This window comes from Ictalurus punctatus, chromosome 27 (genome assembly GCF_001660625.3).
Source record: "Ictalurus punctatus breed USDA103 chromosome 27, Coco_2.0, whole genome shotgun sequence".
Lineage (NCBI taxonomy): Eukaryota > Metazoa > Chordata > Actinopteri > Siluriformes > Ictaluridae > Ictalurus > Ictalurus punctatus.
The window spans coordinates 19,000,001-19,007,500 of NC_030442.2; the positions used below are offsets into that span (position 1 = coordinate 19,000,001).

Here is a 7,500-nt window from a genome sequence, read left to right on the forward strand (position 1 = left end):
TACACAGAAGCACAGACTTTAAAATCCGTTCTCTCGTTCTTTTCTTATGTTTTTTATCTCTTCCTGAGTTTCCTTTTTTCTGTCATTGTAAATAAAAAAAATACAGGAAAAAAGAGAAAGATTATGGATGGATAATAGACATACAAAAGGATAGAAGGAAGACAGACAGAAAAAAAGTTCAGAGGGATGGAAAATAACATACAGAAAAAAGAAATTAAACGGTCTAATCCAAGCTGCAGTGACTCGTTTATCCTCTAGATGGCGCCTGAGTATTACTGTGTTGTGTGCTCCCTTTAGGACGTGTGTGTGTGGGGGGGGGTCTATCCTGTACATATGATTTATTTATGAATCTATTTTTATGATAATTTGTTGATTTGTGAATATTCAGGCACAAAAACATTTCACAGTGACGTCTGTCTCTACACAACACCGCTCTCAACTATTAATAACCGTTTATAACACTGTTAGAACTAACGGTACTTCATGTGTCCGGAAAATTACAAGACAGTACTTTATGCTTTTGGTATGGTTTATATTTAATTATTATTTTTTAAATTATTCAAAACAAAAACATCATGTGAACGTTTGTCACAAATGTCATTTATTTATTTCTGTATTTATTCGCCATCGTTTTACTGAAACAAAATCATTATTCAGCCAAAATAAAATCTGAAAATGTGTTTAGAAAAAAATGAACAAAAAGAAAGGTGGACGAAAAAATTGCGGATGAAAATGTGGGTTTTGTAAATATTATGAGAATTCAAACAAATTATTTTAAAATATTATCAAATCAGGAAACTTGTTTTTTTTCTCTCTTTTTTAATCTATGAATAATGTTTGTGCCTCAAAATGAAAGATCGACGGAAGGGAAGCAGCTAAAGGATTTATTTGGTTTTTAAATAAATAAATATTTTATAAATGTTTGATGTGTGATTTTGTTCTTTTAAAAAAATACACCTGTTTTAGTGTTTAGTTCAGGGGTTTTTCAAACTGAAAAAATATACTTTCTGTGTATGAAACTTTTTTAAGGTGACTGATCATGTTACTATAATACACATTGATATGAATTTATTAAATAAATTAAATAAAATGTTCATCTTCAATACTGCAGTGAAGAAAAGAACCCACTAACTTTTACAATAAAACACACAGGTATAGATAATAAACATAAACGTGTTAAACATCCTAACCGGGGTTTACCTCGGGTATTTCTTCTTCCTGTTTCTCTTTTTTATTACTGTAAATGCGTGTGTGTGTGTGTGTGTGTGTGTGTGTGTGTGTTTACTCAGTGTCTAGTCAGCTTTTTTTAATTCAAAAACTTTTGATTTCCGTTCACTATTGTGTAAAAGTTGAAAGTTTTTTTGAGGTCATGGGAAAATGTAGTTCTTGTGCATCTCTGCGTACACAAAGTCACGTGACTGAGAGATAACATGAACTGAAAACATTTCACACAGCGATAAATCTTAACTTATCTACAATCACTGTGTAAAAGAAGCTAATAAATGAGGAGGTGTTAGACTGAGAGTCAGTCTAACTGGCTAGAACCGACTAGAACCTGGTCTGGGTTCTCCCAGGTCTCTGTGTGTGTCTGTAAGGATGGTGTGTAATAGAACCTGAATAAAAACCCATTAAAAGCATTGGGTCAGTTGATTTGGAGTTGTGCGGCGTGGTGTCGGTGCCCCTCTTGTGTTTTAGTCATTTTCCTGATTCAGAGTCACACATTGTTTATTCTTCATCTCTCCATCATTTACTGCAGCTTCACTCATTAACTTTTGTCCTTTTATGTCCCGCTGAGAGACCGTAGCTCTCGGATAATCTCATCGGCGCAGCACTAATCACACCGCGCCAGACCTGTAACTATTTCCACAACGTCAGCATCCACTTCCTGTTCATCTACAGCTCACTTCCTGTGTCTGAACCTGCAGGAACGATGGAGAGCAAGTTTAACTGTGAACACCATTCAGGAAAAAATTCTGTAATACTATTACTACTGATGATAATAATAATAATAATAATAATAATAATAATAATAATAATAATAATAATACATTTTCTCACAAATTCTTTATAATTTGGTAACACTGCAGTTTAAGCATTTTTGTCAATTCTTTAAGGTTTCATAAAGCTCTAATATCATAATAATAAGATGCTATTATTCTTTTATGTTTTATGTCTTCTTTTATGTCTTTTATTGTTCATAAACATGTTATAATATATTAATAGCCACATTCAGACTGTATGATGTCACTGACTTTATAATATCACCTTATACCATGTTTAATCTTTATTACTACACATTATTATAAAGTGTTCAAAAAGGTGCTATCTATCTATCTATCTATCTATCTATCTATCGATCTATCGATCGATCTATCTATCTATCTGTCTATCTATCTATATCATTCTGTCTGTCTGGTCACAGGTTCACAGACCTGCAGCTGAAACCACACAGTTATAGAAACTCTCCATTGTGTGTTGAGGAATCCACCAGCTCTCTCACTGTGTGTGTGTGTGTGTGTGTGTGTGTGTGTGTGTGTGTGTGTGTGTGTGTGTGTGAGTGTGTGTTCAGAGGGACGTCTATTCTCTCAGCAGGATGTTGGAGGTCAGAGGCTATAAATGGGGATGTAGCTACTGTTTGAATTGCAGGAAGTGAATTTTAGCTCGACACTTAAAACAAATGGATTCCATCAGTGAGACAGTAAGACACTGTAAGACACACTGATACATGCTGAAACATGCTGAGACACTCCAATACACATTGAGACACGTTGAAGCTCTCAAAAACTCTGGGACATGCTGAGATATTCTGAGACAGCCCAAGACACAGTGAGACACAGGAAAACATTCTCAGATACAATGAGACATTCTGAGACGCACTAAACCATTCTGAGACAGTCTGAGACACAGTGAGACTGAGACACAGTGAGTCTGAGACACAGTGAGACTGAGACACAGTGAGTCTGAGACACAGTGAGACTGAGACACAGTGAGTCTGAGACACAGTGAGACTGAGACACAGTGAGTCTGAGACACATTGAGACTGACACACAGTGAGACTGAGACACAGTGAGTCTGAGACACAGTGAGTCTGAGACACAGTGAGTCTGAGACACAGTGAGACTGACACACAGTGAGTCTGAGACACAGTGAGTCTGAGACACAGTGAGACTGAGACACAGTGAGTCTGAGACACAGTGAGACTGACACACAGTGAGTCTGAGACACAGTGAGTCTGAGACACAGTGAGACTGAGACACAGTGAGTCTGAGACACAGTGAGACTGAGACACAGTGAGACTGAGACACAGTGAGACTGAGACACAGTGAGGCTGAGACACAGTGAGACTGAGACACAGTGAGACTGAGACACAGTGAGGCTGAGACACAGTGAGGCTGAGACACAGTGAGACTGAGACACAGTGAGACTGAGACACAGTGAGGCTGAGACACAGTGAGACTGAGACACAGTGAGCCACTCTGAGACACTTTGAATGGTAAATGGTCTGCACTATTATAACACTTTTTATCTTAGCAGTCCTACAAAGCGCTTTAAACTGTGTCTCATTCCTCCTTTCACACACCAATGCTAGCAGAGCTGCCAAGCAAGGCATTAACTTGCCATCTGGAGCAATTTGGGGTTCAGTGTCTTGCCCAAGGATTTAGTGGACAACCCGCTCTACCACCTGAGCGACAGAAGCACCTCGAGACAGTCTGTGATACACTGGGACACAGTGAGACAATCTGGCAGTCTGAGACACTTTAAGCCAGTCGAAGATAGTCTCCTCTGTGATAAAACTCACATCTGGATGGCAATAAGTTTCTGCCACATCTGTAAAAAAAAAAAAAAAAAAAAACAGTACATGATTTGATCTGTAAATTTGAGGATGAAGGAAAACATCGATGTGGCCAGAAATAAAACCACAGAGGAGCAGCTGGAACTGATAGAATTACTGCAGTGCACCATGTCAACCTAATCCTGTCCAATGGGGGCTAAAGACACACCCATATTTCCTTATATGGGGTCAACAACACTTTAATATATGGACACAGTCAGAGCAACATTTCTTTATACAGACACAAGGTCACGCCCACATCGCAGTGGTGCTTGAAAGTTTGTGAACAAAATATTATACACTGTCAATTATTTGTTGAGGAAAATGATCCATCTTCTGGTAGTGTTTACGCAGCACGAAGAGAATCACGATCACTAACACACAGAAAAGAAGAAGAAAATCATACTGATCTGTAAATATCCGTTTCCTCCTACGAGCATCGTGTGCGAACTCTTCCATAATATCAGCCGTGCTGTACAGTCCACACAGACCCTGGCCCCGCCCTCCTGTTATACATATTCATATATAGGCCTATATGAAGCGATGGCGGTATTATACACCATTACTACAGTGTATTATAGCTAAATACTCCAGGAGTGTGTACAGCGGTGCTTGAAAGTTTGTGAACCCGTTTTAAATATATCTGCAGAAATGTGATCTAAAACATCATCAGATGTTCACACGAGTCCTGAAAGTAGATAAAGAGCCCAATTAAACAAATGAGATAAAAATATTACACTCGGTCATTTATTTATTGAGGGAAATGATCCAGTATTACAGATCTGTGAGGGGTAAAAGTATGTGCACCTCTAGGATTAGCAGTTAATGTGAAGGTGAGATTAGAGTCCGGTGTTTTCAGTCAGTGGGATGATGATCAGGTGCGAGTGAGTGATGTTCTGTTTTATTTAAAGAACAGGGATCTATCAGAGTCTGATCTTCACTACGCGTGTTTGTGGAAGTGTATCATGGCACGAACAAAGGAGATTTCTGAGGACTTCAGAAAAAGAGTTGTTGAAGCTCATCATGGTGGAAAAGATCACAAAACATCTCTAGAGTTTGGACTCCACCAATCCACAGTCAGACAGATCGTGTAGAAATGGAGGAAATTCAACACCATCGTTCCCCACAATTAATGTGATTGTGTTCATGTGGATTAGTTACTGAATTACTGCATTTAGAACATAAAGACTCAATATATGTTTGTGTAATAGTGTCATCTCTCTCTCTCTCTCTCTCTCTCTCTCTCTCTCTCTCTCTCTCTCGCCCAGCCCCTCCTCTTTCATTCCTCCACACGCCTCAGTGTTTCTACATGTAAAATGTTTGAGGGATGAAAAGGTCCTGATGAAACTTTTTGTAAGTTCACTCCATCATCCCCTCATCATCCTCTCATCATCCTCTCATCATCCTCTCCTCTCTGCAGGCTCCAGCAGACGAGTGTGAGATAAACACTCTTAAAAGACTCTTCTGTGTTCCTCTTTACAATCACCTTATTCCAGCTGCTCAGAGCTCGGGTCGGCTCAAACCAGGAGGGAAGAGAGAATTAAAAAAAGGAAAACGAGAACTTTAAATCATCTATCTATCTATTTATCTATCTATCTGTCTGTCTATCTATATGTCTATCTATCTGTCTGCATATCTAGCTATCTATTTAATTCTATATTATTAGTAGTTGTTTTATTAGTAGTAGTAGTAGTAGTATTATCATCCTTGTGTTTAGGTTTAATAAAGATCTGATGAATTCTCACAGCTTCATGTTTTTAGGGAGAACATTAAACACCACAGCACACTGTTTAACTGTTAAACCTTTAAGAGATTTAAAGTAAATAAAAGGTGTGTTTATTTAACATTTTTTATATTTTTACATTTCTTCATTTAAACTCTGGATTTTTCATTCTTACCATCTCTTCTCTTTTATCATCCTTATTCAAGATCAATCACTCTCTCTCTCCCTCTCTCTCTCTCTCTCTCTCTCTCTCTCTCTCTCTCTGTTCATTTCACCTCCTCAAGCAACCTGTTGCTCACTGAACTTCACACACACACACACACACACACACACACACACACACACACACACACACACACACACACACAGTGCTGTATTCTACACTCTCAGTTCAGCAGTCTTATCTGATTTCCTGGTGAACTTCCACCAAAACAGCAGCCACAATAACAGGAAGTGAGTTGTGGAGCAGCTGGACGTCTCAGGGTCTCGCTCACACACACTCACACACACTCACACACACTCACACACACGCACACACACTCACACACACTCACACACACTCACTCACACTCACACACACTCACACACACTCACACACTGCCAGGCGACGAACCCAACGTTACGATTACACACTTTTCCTCTGGATTATTACAGACATTAACACACCTGGGAGGATTTACACTTCGGTAAGTGAAGATTTTCTCTCATCACGTCCGTAACGAGTCGAGTGTTAATGAGAATTCACGCTTAATGAGCATCACAGGATTAATAGGAATAAAGGCAATAACCTGCTCTGTGATGTCTTCAGGTCAAAGGACAATAAACCGAATGCATGTCTGACTCTATTTTTCTTTTATCTTTGATGTGTGTTTTATGTTTAATTTTAACCATTGTAATAAAAAAACATCATAATTAATTATACTCTTAATTGTTGAATTATGTATTTTTCTTTTTATTTGACATTTACATTTTCAGTTATAATTTCAGCAATGTTTTAAACTTTGTTGTAAATTGCTAGTAGTTGAAATTCTAGCGAAGAATAAAATCTGAGTGAATTAAAACATTTATTTTGCACTGAAATAATCTGAATTAAATTGGGAGAGTCTGAGATCTTAATCTCTCTAATTGGACTAATTAGATTCTCGCAGCCACAACCTTTTTCCCCCGTTTGTTTAATGTGTTTTACAGCCGGTCGTACTCGGACTGCGTCTGAGGGATTTATCCACACTTCCCCACTCCACCTGCCTTAAAGAGGCGTTTAAAGATGTTATTTAAGAAGTCTTTAAATCAAAACGATGTCACACAATCACATGACTCACATCATATCAAAAGTGACTCAGGTGAAGATTTGGATCGGGGCGGGGTTAATATTTGTACCGTTTCTTACAATTTCATTCATATGAATTTTAGATCAAATCCAACCGCATCACACTGTTAGATTAGATCAGATGGCCTTTAATACGCTCTTCTCCCTTTTCTTCAAAACCTTGTTTCGTTCTTTATTAGCCATCTACATCTATTTGTTTTATTCTTCATAACTAACTCTAAATCAGAACGAGTCAGGATAAGTTCATCCCTGATCTTTCTGTCTGTCTACATTCTGAGCGGAAAAGGGTTCTGTGTTCCGGAGGTTCTGTGTTCCGGAGGTTCTGTGTTCAGGAGGTTCTGTGTTCAGGAGGTTCTGTGTTCAGGAGGTTCTTCCTCTGGAGTTTTCTCGGACAGGAAACAGACTCCGTTGTAACGTTGCATGTAGAAGCTTGAAGGCTTTCTGGCTCAGACTACAGAAGACCCCTTGAGGTTCTAGAATTGACGTCTTTTTTCTGAGGGTGTATTTTTACATTTCTGTACCAGTGAGTCAGATGTATTTTGATGGCAGCTGAATGATGTCATGGAAGAAGCATTTAGCTGAAAGGTGTGGAGGAATGAGGAACAGGAAACATTCCCG

At 38.6% G+C, this 7,500-nt stretch overlaps 1 protein-coding gene across 1 annotated transcript in view; it reads left to right on the plus strand.

The window, feature by feature from the left end:
* The first annotated feature begins 6,036 nt into the window (after positions 1-6,036).
* cdh5 (cadherin 5) overlaps positions 6,037-7,500 on the plus strand; it is a 16,808-nt gene continuing 15,344 nt past the window's right edge. The window contains exon 1 of the mRNA XM_017459231.3: positions 6,037-6,241. The gene's annotated coding sequence lies outside the window, so the exon portion shown is untranslated. The remainder of the gene's footprint in view (positions 6,242-7,500) is intronic.